Below are 16,360 nucleotides of genomic sequence, written 5' to 3' on the forward strand. Positions count from 1 at the left end.
GAGGGAGTAAATATTTTGAACAGTAATAAAATTTGCAGCACTTCCTTTTAGAGGGCATCTGAAACTGTGCCTCATCTACAGTGATTTAGTCCCGATAAATTACAGCATTTGGCCTTAGTCAAGTCTTGGATAAATCTTTGAAATCAATAAAACAGTAATTAATTGAAGGGCTATTGTATACATAAGCTTATTCTCTGAGAGGAATAGTCTTGTCCTTTAAGAACAAACAATCTGAATGGGAGGTCAGGAAATAAAATGATATTTTTTTTACTTAAGTTGAGCACCCTTTTCAGTTTTTTTCTGGAAATAGTTGCCTTTTCTATGAAATGTTCATATTAGGCTGTTTGGTCATTGGAGAGATATATTTTTAAAAATCATTAACTAGGAAGTTTGTTTACTGGATATGTTATTAATCATTAACTTTTCTAGGGAGTAAAAATAATGTTTTAATGAATTAAACAGCTTTACTGACATATAATTCGCACATCAGAACATTCACTTCTCCTAAAATTTGCCCATATTAAATGCACAATTCAATGATTTTCCATAAACTTAAATGCACAGAGCCATCACCACACTCCTATTTTAGAACATTCCCATCACTCCCAATAGATCCTTCATGCCTGTTTGCAGCCAAACCACTTTCTTATTTCCAGTCCTAGGCAACCACTAATCTATTTGCTGTCTCTACAGTTTTGCCTTTTCTGGATGTTTCCTATAAATAGAATCATATAACAAGAGTTCTTTTGCATCTTGCTTTTTTCACTTAGCATAATGTTTTGGGGATTCATCCACATTGTAGTAGGCATCAGTAGTTCATACCTTTTTATTGTTGAATAATATTCTATCATATGGACTTTCTGGATATACCACATTTTATTTGTGTATTACAATTATTCTTGCTTTGAATAATATTTTACCTGATATTATTATAGCCACCATATCGTTCTTAAGTTTGCTATTGGCATAACACACACACACAGATACGTAGAAATATATACATACGTTTTTAAAATAAACTATTTTTTAAAGTTTTAGATTTACAGAAAAATTACTAAGATAGTACAGAATTTCCATGTAGCTTACATCCATCTTCCCCGATGATTAACATCATACATTATACATGTATGATACATTTGTTAAAATTAATGAACCAATACGGATACACTATTATTAATTAAAGTCCATTCTCTAATCAGAGTTCCTCAATCTCTCTCCAGTGCCCTTTTCCTGATGCAGGATCCCACCTAGGATGCCGCATTATGTTTACTCATCATGTCACTTAGGCTTCTCTTGACTGTGACAGTTTCTCAGACTTGCCTTGTTGCCTTGTGATGAGCTTGACAATATTTGAAGAATGCTGGTCAGGTATTTTGTGTAATATCCTTCTAATTGGGGTTTGACTTATGTTTTTCTCATGATTAGACTGGGGTGATGGGTTTCAAGGAGGAAAACCACAAAGGTAAAGTGTCATTTTCACCACATTTTGTCAAGGATACCTATACTATCAACACGACTTATGGTTGATGTTGACCTTGATCAGCTGACTGAGGGAATGTTTGTCAGGTTTTTCCACTGTGAAGGTAGTCTTTGTTTCCCCTCCTTTCCATACTGCACTCTTTGGAAAGAAGTCACTATACACAGCCCAAACCTAAGGAGTGAGGAATTCTGCTCCACCTTTTGAAGAAGGAGTCTTTCCATAAATTATTTGAAATTTTTCTACGTGGGATATTTGTCTCTTCTCCACCATTTATTAATTATTCATTCATTTATTTATATCATTATGGGCTCATGGATACTTATTTTCTAATTTGGGTGATAATCCAATAGTAATTTAATCATTTGTTCCTCAAATTGTTCCAAGTTTAGCCACTGGGAGGTCTTTCGTTTGCTTCCTGTGACCCAGACAGATCTCCAACATTGTGGGTGTTGGCTGGTTGGTTTTTTTGAACACTTTCTTACTTTTGGCACTGCAAGATGCTCCAGGCTCCTTTTGTATATTTCCGGTCCCAGTCCTAGAATCAGCCAAACCCTGGTTCCTTTGAAGAATAGTACTAGAAACCAAAATCTGGGCACTAGGTGTGCTCAGTGCTACTGGAGTGTTATTGCTTCTGAGCCCGCTCAGCTGACAGAGCAAGGAAATAATACGTGTCTATACTAAACTGTGTGTATACACATCTCTATATGTAAACATCTGTTTTTAAAATATTTTTAAAAAGCTTTTTTGAAGTATAATTGATATACAATGAGCTGCACATATTTTAAGTATAAATCTGATAAATTAGACATAGGTATGTACCATGAAATCATTACCATAATCAAGGTAATGAACATGGCCATCATCCCCACCAAGTTTCCTTATGCCCCTTAACAATGCCTGACTCCTGCCTCTCCATAACCCTCCTTTCCCTCTACCAATCTACAGGCAACCACTAATCTGCTTTTTTAAAAACATGTTTTTATTGAAGTACAGTCAGTTTACAATGTGTCAATTTCTGATGTATAGCACAGTACTTCAGCCACATAGGAACATACATACATTCATTCTCATATTCTTCTTCACCATAGATTACTGTGAGATATTGAACATGGTTCCCTGTGCTGTACAGTATAAACTTGTTGTTTATCTATTTTATATATATAAGTTAGTATCTACAAATCTCGAACTTCCAATTTATCCCTTCCTATCCCCTCCCCCCCGGTAATCATGTTTGTTTTCTTTGTCTGTGAGTCTGTTTCTGATAAACATCTGTGTTGATTTAAGCTAAAAATGAGTTCATACTGACATCTCAGACTCTAATGCATTACCACTTGAATAATTCTAGCCCCCTCCCTTTGCATATCTATACATTTTCAGTGCAACAATGAGACATCATCTGACATCATCTAACATCTTACTTCCGTAATCTGACATCAATTTATCTAATTAACTTCAATTCCAGAATAGCAGTATCAGAATTGTTAAGTCCATGAGTAATAACTTTATCAACTAATGACAGTGCTTATGGACAGTTTCTTTTATCATTAGTTTTACAAACTCCACTCATTTCCAGAGTTACTTAGGTTAGTGCCTCTTACCCCGACTCCCTCCAGTAAGGTTGTTTCATATGTTTGTAATAAATACAGTTTGGTGGTTTTTTCAAATATTAGATTCCATCCTGAGATTCCTCCGGCCTCCTAAAATGACTTTTTTGCATTACATAATTAAAATTCACTCTTTCTGCTCTAAAGTTCTGACAAATGCATGTCACATAGTCACATTTATATTATCATACAGAATCCTTTTAACATTCTTAAATGCCTGTGCTTCACCTATTGAACCTTCTTCCCACCCCACCACAACCTCCTGCCAAACCCTAGAAATTACTGATATTTTTACTGTCTCTGTAGTTTTGCCTTTTCTAGATTGCAATATACTTAGAAACATAGAGTATGTAGCCTTCTTAACTGGCTTATTTCACTTACCAATATGCGTATGAAATTCATCATGCCTTTTTATGACTTTATATCTTCTTATCATTGAATATAACATTTTGTCCTATGGATGTACCATAGTTTATCTCTTCACTTACTGAAGGACATTTTGATTGCTCCAGATTTCTGTTATTATACATAAAGCTATCATAAACATTCATATGCAGATTTTATGTAGACATAATCTTCAAATCAGTTGGGTAAATATCTAGGAGCACAATATCTGGATCATATGGTAAGACTATGTTTAGTTTTGTAGGAAACTGCCCAACTGTCTTCCATAGTATCTGCGTCATTTTACATTCCCCCCAGTAATGAATGAGAGTTCCTGTTGCATCCTTATCCGCAGCTCTTATTCTCAGTTTTTGGATTTTGGATTCTAATATATGTCTTTTCCATGCTTTTGCTTTCAACTTAAAGCATGAAGGTTTTTTTGGATTTACTTATCTACATATCTCATGTATTTTTTGGTTTGTTTTTCCTGTTCTTCCTTTACTGCCTTTATTGCATTAAATATTTTCTAGTGCACCATTTAAATGCATCTGTAGGATGCTTTTATGAACTGAATGTTTGTCTCCCCTCAAAGTTCATATGTTGAAGCTCTGACCCTCAATATGAAAGAGAATAAGACAGATTGAGACAGGTAATCTCGGTCAGCTTTAATATAAATGGCCAAAGAAAGAGGAGGCTTCATTAAAAGGAAGAGCATTGTTTTTGTTTGTTTTCGGTTTTTATGGAGTAGGAAGCTTGGTAGGAGAAGAAAATAGATGGAAATGAAGTTTCTTAATCCATGTTCTTGGGAAAAGCTTCTTATTTATGATGTCATCTGCTTCCAGGGCTTGGAATTGACGCTAGAAATCCTTGCTTTATGATCATTTGTAAGAATCATCTCCACTTGTCCTGGGAGTGTGGATCTACATGGAATTTGGTGTGGCTCATGTGAATTCAAGAGTATTTTTCTTTTATTCTGATAGCAGTGTAGATGGTTAGCAAAACTTCAAAAGTCCTTCCCAACAAGGTAACAGTGTGTACTTTCTCCTAGAAGTCTTGATACACCCCCGATCTCATGGAGGAATGATGACAAGGCTTGCCAGTTGGTGGAGACCATGGTTTTTCATCTGTTGATGATGTGTTCCAAGTACACCAGGTATTCTTATATGTAGCTAGTCTTAACATCAAATTGTTCTCTTAAGTCCCCAAAACGTTCACTTAATCTGGGAATGGAAGGTTAGAGATGCCAGGAGGCAAAGGGCAATCAAACATTATTTCAAAAAGGGTTAATCCATGTTTCCTGTTTAGAGTATCCAGATTTTAATAAGGACAGTGGGTAATGTTAAATACAGTTTCTTGACAGACTTTTCCTAGAGTCCTTTTTATGTCTTCATGTTCCGTTTGCTTTGATGAATGAGGGTGGTACAGATGTGACATTCTAATGAGTACCCCAAAGTTTTTGCAAGTGGTTTATTTCTGCTGTAAAATGAGTTCCTTAATGTGATTCAATCTATAAAGGAATGCCAAAATGAGAAATAATCTGTAATTAATTTCTTTATTGCTATTGTAAAGTGGAAACATGGCATCAACACATCTAGTGGATAGCATTCAGTCCACGCACTAAACATCAGATAATTACCACACAGCGGGAACAGCCTAAAGCTGGGGACAAATCTTCAAAATCCATTTGGAGTAATGCAGAGGGCATATGGGCCTTGGAAGACCTCTTAACGTGTGTTGGCTTATTCTAAAAATTTGGTGACATTACAAGCAGTGCACTGGGAAATAATTTGGTCTGAAACTGTGAATGCCAGAGCAGAAGCAGTTATCTTTTAGTTCCTTGATGATCCCCATCTGCAAGTATGTCCCATCTGATGGGAGATCCCTGCAACCCAAAAGGTCAGCAGAAAGGGGGCCACATGAAATCTGTTTAGCCCAGTGTAAAAACTGTCTGATAATTGTTTGGCACCCTTTTGTATTCATTTGTCTTTTTTCAGACTGAGAAGCACTTGTCTGATAATCAATAATATCCACCAGGGATAAAGGAAAATTTATAAACTGGGTGGAAAAAGGATGGGGATCTGTTCTGGCTGTGTATTTAGCAGCTTTGTTGGCCCTGTCATTCCCTGGAGATACAGTATCAGTTTCCTTAATACAGGCCAGACAGCAGAAGTGTATAGCGTCTAGTAGGACAGCCATCATAGGCCCACTGGCAGTAAGAGTACCAGCAGGGTTGAGAATCCATGGGATTTCTAGATTGTGCCTACAGCATGGCAGACTTGAAAAGCCTATCTGGAGCCAGAGTAAATTGGAGCGTTTTTCCCTTTTGTTAGTGTGCAGGCTCTGATAAAATTGGTAAGCAGCCCAGGCTGATGTTACAGTGGGCAAAAAGTATGCCCCAAGCATTTCATGTGGAGTAACAGTTATGTTTCCCCAGACATGTCATCTACAAGAGCCATCACAAAATAGAAGTTAAGTCTGGGTTGCCTGGAGGGGGCGGGACCCGAGAGGTCTTTTCATGGCTTTGAGACCATTTCTGTTTGTAGTTGCAAGGCAATCGCGTGCAATGGACTGAGGCTCTCCGTCAGCTGGGAAGGGTGGTAGGATAGCCAGTTTTAAAGTGTTACCATGATGTCAGATGACAGAGAAATTGTTCATAGGTAGTCTGCTGCCTCAAGAGAGATGCTTTGTCTTACGAACTTGTAAGAGAGCACAGGGAATACTTATTCTTACACGAGGCACGTAGGGCAGCAGCTGAGGCTACAACACAGGTGTGGGGCGTGCCCGCTGCCACAGGATCCAACTGACATGAGAAACATGCCTTAGGACCTATGAGAGGTAAAAATTTGTCCTACAGCAATCTCCTTATTTTTCCATGGCAACATGGGTGAAAAGGTTTGTCAAAATTGGGTAAGCCAAGAGCTGGGGGTGTGGACAATGTTAACTTTAAGGCTTCAAGAGAAGTTAATGCCTCTGGGGGCCAGGAAATGGGCTCTGGAGGAGCTAATCTGGAGGAGGGCATATAGGGATTTGGCAAGAGCAGCAAGGTGATAAAGCCATTGGCAGCAATAGCCAGCTGCCCCTAGAAATTTATGCAACTGCGTTTTTTGTTTTGGGGAAAGGAGTGGACAAAATTGACTCAAAGCATTTCGGAGTGAGTTTTTCAGTGCGCTGAGATATCTCATGTCCTAAGTAGGTAACAGTTGTTTGCACCTACTGAAGTTTAGACTGGGAAGCTTTATGGCCTCATTCAGTGAGTGCCTTTAGGAGAATGAGCACCCTGGTCAGTTGGGTTACAGAGTGAAAAGTCATCAACATACTGATCATGAGTGGGGTGTTGGGTAAACGCTATAGAATCTAAGTTGGCTTTAAGGACTTGGGAAAATATTGAGGCTGACTCACACCATCCCTGAGGTATGGGAGTCTGTGTCAATTGTCCTCCTCAAAAAATGCAAATGCAAAAAGAAATCATGGGTCAGAACGCAATGGAACTAAAAAGAAAGCTGAGCAGACATCAGGTACTGTACACCAGGCTGAGGTGAGAATAGTAGCTGAATTAGGAAGTACAGGATAGCAAGGAATTAAAAAGGACTCTGTGGCTCTTAAGATCTTGGGTACAAATTGATAGATTTAATTTCTGTCTGAATCAAATTTCCCTTCTTTCTTTCCTGGCAAGATTGAGGTGTTACAGGATAAGGGAGTAAAGATTAGAACACCTTCCTATAAAAAAGAGCCTATTACAGGTTCAATTCCTCACTCCGCACCCCTTGGGAAGGGCGACTGGGCTACTGATGGGAGAGGTTTGGCCCTTTTCCTAGCTGTATGCAGGCTGTGCACTTAGTAGCAATCCAACCTCAGACTGGTTGGGACAACTATTAAGGTTGCATCATTTTCAGGGGATTTTAAATTGAAATGGGATTTCACTAGGGAAAGTAGATTTGAGGTTTAGTCTGAGGGCAGGGTGTAAAAAACATGCCTTTCTTACTACATTGTATGATGGCATTAAATTTACATAACAAATCTCTAACTAAAAGAGTCACTAATGAAGAGTCAGAAATTAGAAAAGCATGATGGGAGTTGAGAGCCAGAAGATACTGGCTTGGCTTGAAATATGGGTAGTTGAATAGACTGTCCAGAAACTACGACACGTGGAATAGAATCAGAGGTGACAGGTAGTATTAAATCCTCTGAGCAGATGGTAGAGAGACTCACACCAGTGTCAGTTAAGTCCAGTTTCCAATCCTCTATTTTAAATTTGATAGTGGAGTCTGGACTGCAACTGTGGATTGGCTGACCTTGTCAGTTGATGGTGTATTGTTCCAGAGGATGGGGGAAATGAACCTTCTGAGGGTGATGGGGTTATTTGAGCTTTTTTTCCTGCTATGTTCAGGATAATCATTATTCCAGTGTCCTAGTTTTTCACAATATCTGCAAATGTCTGGAGGCAAACAGGGAAAGCTATGTGGTTGGTAAGAAAAATTAATGGACTTTGAGCTACTCTTAGAGTCATCATTTTTGTTTTTTTAAAGATTCAGTATGCACATCAAGGTCTGTTGATTTTAATTTCTTTTATTCTTGTTTTCCTGCAAGCTATTTTCAAAGAACTGTGTAGTTGCTTCTGTAATAATGCTAAGAGACTGACCTGCCCAGACAATGACACCATTTTTTAAAAATTTTTGTTGACGTGTAGCTGATGTACAATGTTAGTTTCAGGTGTACAGCAAAGTGATTCAGTTATACATGTACACACACATATCTTTTTCAGATTCTTTTCCAGTATAGCTTATTACAAGAAATTGAATATAGTTCCTTGTGCTATACAGTAGGTCCTTGTTGTTTATCTATTTTATATATAGCAGCGTGTGTCTGTTGATCCCAAATTCCTAATTTATCCCTTCCACCCCTTTCCCCTTTGGTAATCATAGTTTGCTTTCTGTGTCCATGGGTCTATTTCTGGTTTGCAAATAAAAATTATATCTTCTTTTAGATTCCACATATAAGTGATATCATATGATATTTGTCTTTCTCTGTCTGACTTACATCACTTAATAAGATAATCTCTAGGTCCATCCATGGCATTATTTTATTCTTTTATAGCTGAGTAATATTCTATTACATACATATGTATAAATATATATATATATATATATATATATATACCACATGTTCTCTATCCATTCATCTGTCAATGGACATTTAGGTTGTTTCCATGCCAATGGTACTATTTTGGATTTCTCTCTTTATATCATAAAGAAGATTTCCAACCAAGACAGAAATGAAAAGATTTCTATGTTCTAGGCTTCAGGGTTTACTTCTGTGTGCCTTTGCAAACTCTATATAAAGCATTCCATTAAAGTCTTAGGATGTTCCCCTTCCTGCTAAGCACATAATTCAACCTTAGACCAATCTACCTTAGGGGGAAAGACCTCTGTTATCCCCACATCAGGCTTGGCTCATCCATTTCTGGTTGTTTGCAGGAGGGTCTGGGAGATTCTGGCCACCTGTTTCCTCTGATCCAGTGAGGGGCTTGGGAAGTGATTATTTTTCCCCCACCGAGGCCATTATACTGATGACTACAGTAAAATCATGGGTGGGAAGAATATCCTTTAATAGCAAGTCCAGGTCCCTACAAGTGGGGTTGTGAAAGACCACTAAATCTTTCCAACTGCTCTCTAAATGTGGTAGAACCTTCTGAAAGTGGTGGCAAAAAGGCTTTGGAATCTTAAAGATCTGCTGCTGTCCAGAGAACATTAATTCTTGCTCTGGGGGTCCAGCATGCATCTGCAGGGGACACTGCGTAGGAAGGCCTAGAGCTGACCGCGTTTGCTTACAGAGTCCAGGGAAGCAGTCGTTGTAAAGGACAGCAAAGTGATCCTGGCTCTGAGTTCCCAGAGCCTGTGCCAGATTTATTTCCTGGCTGTCAGCATTTATAAAAGTAACCTGTATATTCCAGGCCTGTAGATCAGGCCAGAGTGCTCTCTGTAAATCTTGCAGGGAAAAGCAAGTTAAAGCAGACAGCTGGATATTTAAGGGATTTGGGGAGAAGTTGGAGGAGTTTTGGGAGTTGAAGGAATTTGCTAAGGATACAGGGCCAAATTTTGAGGAGGGGTGTTTTAGGCAGGGGTCCACAGATCGTATAGATCTTCTGAAGGGTCAGGGATAGGAAGATGGGGATAAAGAGAACGTAGAGAAGGAAGATTTATAGTGGGTGTAGATTTTAACTTTTAAGGGTGATTTCTGTTTTTTAGCCTTTTTAAGGGAGTCTGTAAGTCTAGCCATTACAATCCTTTGTCTTCTTTTTAATTTGATCTTCTCATGGGTACCAGTGAGCATTTATTTAGGATGAGAGCTCTCTAAAATTTTTTCAAATAAAGAAGTGTTTCCAATTCAAAGGATCCATGATCTTGTTATTGAAAAGTAGGATCTTCAAGGGTATATTTATTTCAATAGGAACTCAATCCAATAAACCTCTGGGTCTTTTTATGGAAAGACCCAGAGGTAACTTTCCAAGTATGACACAAGAGGCATCCCCAAAATAGATTTAGAAGATGCAGCCACCGTGATCCAAAAAGTCCACTCCCAGAGGTAGCAAAAACCTATAGCCCTCAGAGTAAGCAGTGTCCCAGGTAGTATTAACCCATCCTCATCACCAGAAATTGAAGGGGAGGCAGAAGCTCTAACTCCACTCTCAGGGTCTCTGGCTGGGCCTGAGAATTAAATTGACATAAGACATGTTAACAGGAGAAAAGTATACAAATGTGTTTAATATTAGTTTTACATGACATGGGAGCTTTCATAAGGAAAAGAATGAAGATCCAAGGGAGTGGCAAAATCTAAATGCTTATATACTGGGTTGAACAAAGAACGCTAATTGTGGAAACATAATTCAGATGAAGAGACCAAGAGAAGTTGAGTTTTTTTTAACAAGGTCTGTTAGTGTAGAAGTCTCCTGACCTTGACTCTTATTTCTGGTGATAAGAACTTTTCTCTCTTGTCACAGGGAGGGCAGTGCTCACATGGGAGTTTAAACTTCTGCTTTCAGGAATAAAAAGAGGAATCAAGTACTTTTCTTTCACCTGCCGTTTTTTAAAGTGCCTTTAACTGAAAATAATCAATATGCCAAGGTGGTATGTCCTGAAATCCCTTCATTTTTCTTCCTGTGTAAGTGCGGTCATACTTTCCTAAGCATCCTTTTTTTTCTCTCTCTCTCTTTTGCATATAATTTTTTTAATTGGAAAATTTTAGATAATATATTGTAGCAACTCTGGATTCTTATCCCTCCAGGGGTAAGAATTGTTGTTGTTGCTGATTTTTTTGTTTCTTTAATGACTTGCCTGGATTAACTCTGTAGAGTCTGTCTTCCTGGCAGAGTGTAGACACTGATGTCTCTGCTCAGGTTTTTGTTGGGGTTTTTTTTTTCTTCTTAATGTATTTGTGTTTTATTTTAAAGCCTGACTCCTTTTGGGGTCAGCATACCTTAATGGTCAGCCAACGATTGACTAGGAGTTGTACATAAACATCTTGAACCAGTAAGGTTTCCATCTTTTGCCAACAGAGCTGTGTGTGTTTAAGGAGTGTAATCGAATTTTGGGTAGTTTACAGTCTGTTCTAGCTTATTCTTGCTACTTACTTGAGGCTTCAGATTCACTGGGGACAGGTAGACAGCCAGAGTCCTATCTGATCTTTCCTCTGCACGTGCACATCCTTGAGCGTGCTTCCACCTGCTTCCACATCACCAGGGCTAAGTGGACGCCTATGAAGCACACGATCAATCTAGATCCCTGGATTTCCCTCATACTTTTCTAACTTACCTGTCAGTCTCTTGCTTGCCCAAGCAGTATTATGACCTCAGGCAGCCTTCTTAAATTGTTTGCTATCCTGGATTGTTTCCTGGATTTTCCTGCTGTCATTTCAACAATGCCCTTGAGATCTGTGCTTCACTCTGAAGCAAATCAGCCCCCTCTAGTAGGGAGGCTGCCGGTCCTCACAGATTTCCCTGCCCTCGTAAAGTTACTGAACTGCAGAGCTGGGGTAGGGAATGGCAGAAGCCCCAGGATAAAATGCCACAGATTCCCACTATTCTTACTGATGCTTAGTTTTTCTTGAATAAATGCTTCTCATGGATGCCTTTGGTCAGTTTCCAAAACCCTGAAGTGGCTGTTTTTAATAGCTTTGTCCGGTTTTACATCTGCTTTATAGGGAAAGGATTTGCCTACCTCCTCACTCAACCTTTCCAGAAGTCCCACCTCACAGTCAAAATTTTTGCTTTGGGCCAGAGGTCATGTAATGTTTCATTATGACATGTGAAAAAAAGAAAAGATATGCAAGACTTATTAACAAATTTGTGAATGAAGAGGTTCACCGTATTTTTTAACAAAAAACTTCAATGTTAAAAACACTGAACTATAGATCCAATGAAATTCTAATTAAAATATCAGTGGGGTTCTTGATGGGACATGTTTAGATAGTGTAGAGATCGACATAGGAATAAGCTAATGATAGAGGTTAGAGAGGCCACAAATTATGTAGGCAAAATTCTAAGAAAGGCTCCCGATGACCTTTGCCCTTCTGTAATAACCTCCCCTTTGATTGAGGTAGATATGGTGAAATGTCCTTCCCATGATTATGTTACATTATATGAAAAACATGAAGATTGTCTAGGCAGGCCTAGTCTAATCAAACGATCCCTTTAAAAGTAAAGAATTTTCTGTGATTTTGGGGAAGAGGAGAAACTTAGAGATTGGAAGCCTGAGGAGAATTTGACGTGGCATTGTCTGCTGGCTTTGAAGATGTGTTGAGTTGCTGAAAGTGGCCCTGGACTGACAGCCGAGGAAATGGGATGTCACTCTTACAAGCCTCCAAAAACTGAATTCTGCCAACGATCTGAATGAGTCTGAAAGCAGATTATTCTCCAAAAGCTCCAGATAAGAGCCCAGCCCAGCCAACACCTTGATTTCAGCTTTGACACTTATGAGAACCCAGCTGAGCCTGCCTAGATTTCTGAACTACAGAACTGTGAGATAATAAATGGGTGTTGTTTTATCCTTAAAATCTTGTAATAATTTGTTATGCGACAATAGAGAACTAATACCCAGTCCTAAATTTATGTAAGTATTTGATATATGACAGCTAGCTTTGTAGACCCTTGGTGAAAGGAGGGTCTATTCAATGAGTAATTCTGGGACAAATGGTCAGACACATAGAATAAAAAAGGGTTGGATCTCTACCTCAAATTATGACAAGCTAGTAGAAACTTTTCAATGTTTTGCAAGAAATTTTTGAAGAACATCATAAACCTGAGGTAAGAAATCCCTTAGTGAAAGATGTAAAATACAGAAAAGGATTGAAAATTCAAGTATGTAAAAAAATTTAAATTCTATTTATCGAAGGTCAACGTTAAACAAAGAAAATGGAAGGAAAGGATAAAAAAAATCTGAAAAGCAGGAGTGTATGGAGTCTTAAAGCATCCCAAGAGAAACGTGTGAAGAAAGGAAGTTGCCATCTGTGTTGAATTCTGAGAGGGGGATTTTGAGGAAGACAGAAAAGTGTGTGCTGGATTTGAAGATACAAGGAACACTGATGACCAGAACAAGAGAGGTCTCAATGGAGTAGGAGGAAACCCAGCGTAGGACACAGACAGCTGTGTCTCTTGTTCATCACCCTTTCAGAAAATGCTGCACCTTCCCAGATGCCTAAAATGCCTTATTACTTGCGTATTTACAGCTCTCCTAAAATAACTGAACATGGCAATGACCAGTTTCTATTTGGCTTTTATTCTGTAACAGAACAAGTAGAATTATGGCCTGTTTCACGATTTACTTAGTTGATTTCATGGGCTTTTGACATTTCTATCGTTTTTCTGACATTTCTCCCTGTCTAGGAAATGAGAAAAAGAGAAACCATAACAAAATTGTAGCAATTCCTACAGTCAAAATAGGTCTTAGTTGTTTCTAGTCAAGTCAAACTTTCTGGAGGATCAAGGGATGGAAGTTTGAGGTGCATTTTGCAGTGCTAAATCTTTCACCGTGTATATATATATATACATACACATATAAATTCTGAAATTAATCTCTCCCTCTTCTTCTCAATGTCCTTTGCAAGAAAGGTTGACTTGAATTGGTCATTTTGACCCCCCTCATTGAATTAAAAATATCAGGGTAACAGGGTGCAGGGGACAGGGGCAGAGGCCCAGACCTGTCCTCCCTAGGGACCGGTTGTATCTCAACTTGTGGAATCTTGAAAATATTCCCTTTCCTCAAAATTATTCTCCTCCAGCAAAAATAGCACCTAAACTATAGAAGTACTGGATGTGCCAAAGGATTTCAAGATTTCACTAATGAAGATTATAATTAAAATATTTAAATGGGTTTTTAATTTTCTTTCTGGGCTATGCTATTTCCTAGTCTTCTCCAGGAGCTGCTATTGTTCAATCCTGACAGAATTCTCTGTTAGAAATTATAGCCTGCTGCCTTTCAGCATCTTCATTAAAATGCAGTGCTGCCAGATATATCTGCATGCATATGAATGAAGCATCTATAGAATAATTAAGTCATGAATAACACATTGCTGAGCATGGCTTTTCCTGAATAGGGAAAGAATGTTATTTATGAACCCAGAGATTTTACATTATATGAAAAAAATTGGCAATAACAAGTATTATTTGAGAACACATTAATTTAAATTATGATTGTCCTGTTATAGACCCCATTTTTAATAAAATGGTGATCTACGTTAGAAAATGGATGTGAATATATTTGCCATTTTTCTTCATTTTGCTCAAAAGGCCACCTGAAAGCTTTTTGGCAATGGAGATTGCATAATTTGAGAATCTTGAGATCTTTTATAAACAAAAGGTCATTAGCATCACAGCAACTTCATCGGCCTGGGTTCAAACTAATAGCGGCATATCAATGGAAAAACATAAATAGTGTTCATAAGCAGTAACTTAGGCTTTTTCAGGCAACATTGTGGAAGCAAAAGCTAAACTCCCCTGAATCCACCCCTCCCCATGCAGTGTATTTGAATCAAGAAGCCGTTCTTTTCCAAAAGCTCCAGCTTAACTCTGACCACATTCTAGAGTTAAACTATGCTGTAGTTTCAGCAATGTTTAATGTTTAGCTCTGGGCTCTCCTGAGACCTTTAGCCACACTGCACTGTGTGCTGAAGTCAGGAGGCACAGGAAGAATAAGTGAGAAGGCATGAGAAAGACTGGAGAGAGAAGAAGGATGCAAGGCTTAAGGGGAAGCTCAGATGTCAGTGGAGCAAACAAGCCTGCCATCTAGTTGGTCCACATGACAGTTAAAGGACCTACCTGCTTCAAATCTGGGGAACCTATTTACTCCTTTCCATCTTCCCTTCCCAGTGCCTCTGACCACTCTCCTTCCTTTGTGGCTGGGTTACAGCAGCTTCCCCTCCAGGGCCCCTGTCCGCAATCCCCATCCGCTTACCCAGTGCCCCTCCCTGCATTTCTATCCTCCACAACCCCACCCATGTACAAGTATCCTCCCTCAACAATCTCTGACTAAGTCATTTCTCTTATAAAAATTCTGCAGTGGTTTCTCATGGGCTCAGGATCAGTTCCAAACCACTCAACATGACATCTTGCAGGACCTGGCCCCAGACCTCCTCTCCAGCTCCTTCCTTAGAGCCTCGCAGCGTCCCCTCCCTCCAGTCTAAATGAATTAATCACCGCTTTTTGAGTTCATCTGTTCCACATCCTCAGGTACATTGTTTCCCTAGCTGACATCTGCTCTTCCTTAAACATTCAGCTCAAAGGCCCTCCAGACCTGCACGCGTCCTCGTGACCATCCGCACTCCCACTGGTTTTGACGTCCCCCATGGCACTCTGAGTGTCACATTTATACCTCATGGAAAACGCTTTCTTACCCTGCACAGCAGTTGTTGATTTGCTTGCCTGTTTCCCCACTAGAATACAGTCTCCTTGAAAGCAGAAAAATGTTTCCTTGGATTTTGTGTTCTTTTCACCGGTCCTGCTCCATAGCAATAAAAGCCCCTTGAGTGAAAGAAGGAGCTACACATAGGATAAGGCAGAATGAGGTAGGGGATCACCTTCTGCCTTATATGGCAGTGAGTAAAAGCATAGGTTCTTGGAGACCAGAGGCTTGGATTTACACTTTGACTCTGCTACTTACTGAGTGGTAATCAATTAACTTATTCCTCTGAGCCTCAGTTTCCTAATCTGTAAAGTAGGTGTGTACATTCATTTTTTTTTTGCGGAGTTATTTTGAAGATTAAATTAGAGAAATTAAGTGTTTAATGGGAGGCCCGGCACATAGTATGCAGTCAGTAATGGTAGCTGTTAGTATCCTTGTTACTATTTTTATTACTATTAAAGCACAGCCAATAAAAACTTAAAAGGCCATTTGGGGTAGAGTGGAGTGTATTTACCTCCATTTTAAAAATTCATTATGTCATTAAAATGGAATACAAGACCCCCAGGTAATCCATATGAGACATCATGACTAAAATAGCGTAAGCAGACTGGCAAAGCAATCTTATTTTGCTACTCTGTTAAGTTCCTCTGTCATGGTGTGCTGGGGAGAAGGATCCCCTACTTTCATTGTAATCATTAAATCACATTCTTTTTTGTTTGCTCCCACATTCACCCAATACAGACCTTTCGAGAGGCACTGCACTTAGCACTGAGTGAGGAATTTAAACAACATAGAATAGTGGAGATAACCTGACCTCCAAACAGAAGGTCTGGCTTCACCATGGTATTGATCAGCATTGTGATCAAGGGCAAGTCATACTTATACTGGGATCTGATACTTCCTCATCTACATGATTAGAAAAGTGGACGATCTGATCTCTAAGATTCCTTACTTTACCAAAAGCATAATTACAAATGGAAGCATGGCCCCTACCCTATAAA

At 39.0% G+C, this 16,360-nt stretch overlaps 1 long non-coding RNA gene across 2 annotated transcripts in view; it reads left to right on the forward strand.

Annotated features, from left to right (window-relative positions):
* The window catches only part of LOC140700881 (uncharacterized), a 95,904-nt gene that overhangs the window by 27,342 nt on the left and 52,202 nt on the right, over positions 1-16,360 (forward strand). For both annotated transcript variants that reach the window (XR_012079615.1, XR_012079616.1), the window contains exon 3: positions 4,517-4,621. This is a non-coding gene — a long non-coding RNA (uncharacterized lncRNA). The remainder of the gene's footprint in view (positions 1-4,516; positions 4,622-16,360) is intronic.

Source organism: Vicugna pacos, chromosome 13, assembly GCF_048564905.1.
Source record: "Vicugna pacos chromosome 13, VicPac4, whole genome shotgun sequence".
Classification (NCBI taxonomy): Eukaryota; Metazoa; Chordata; class Mammalia; order Artiodactyla; family Camelidae; genus Vicugna; species Vicugna pacos.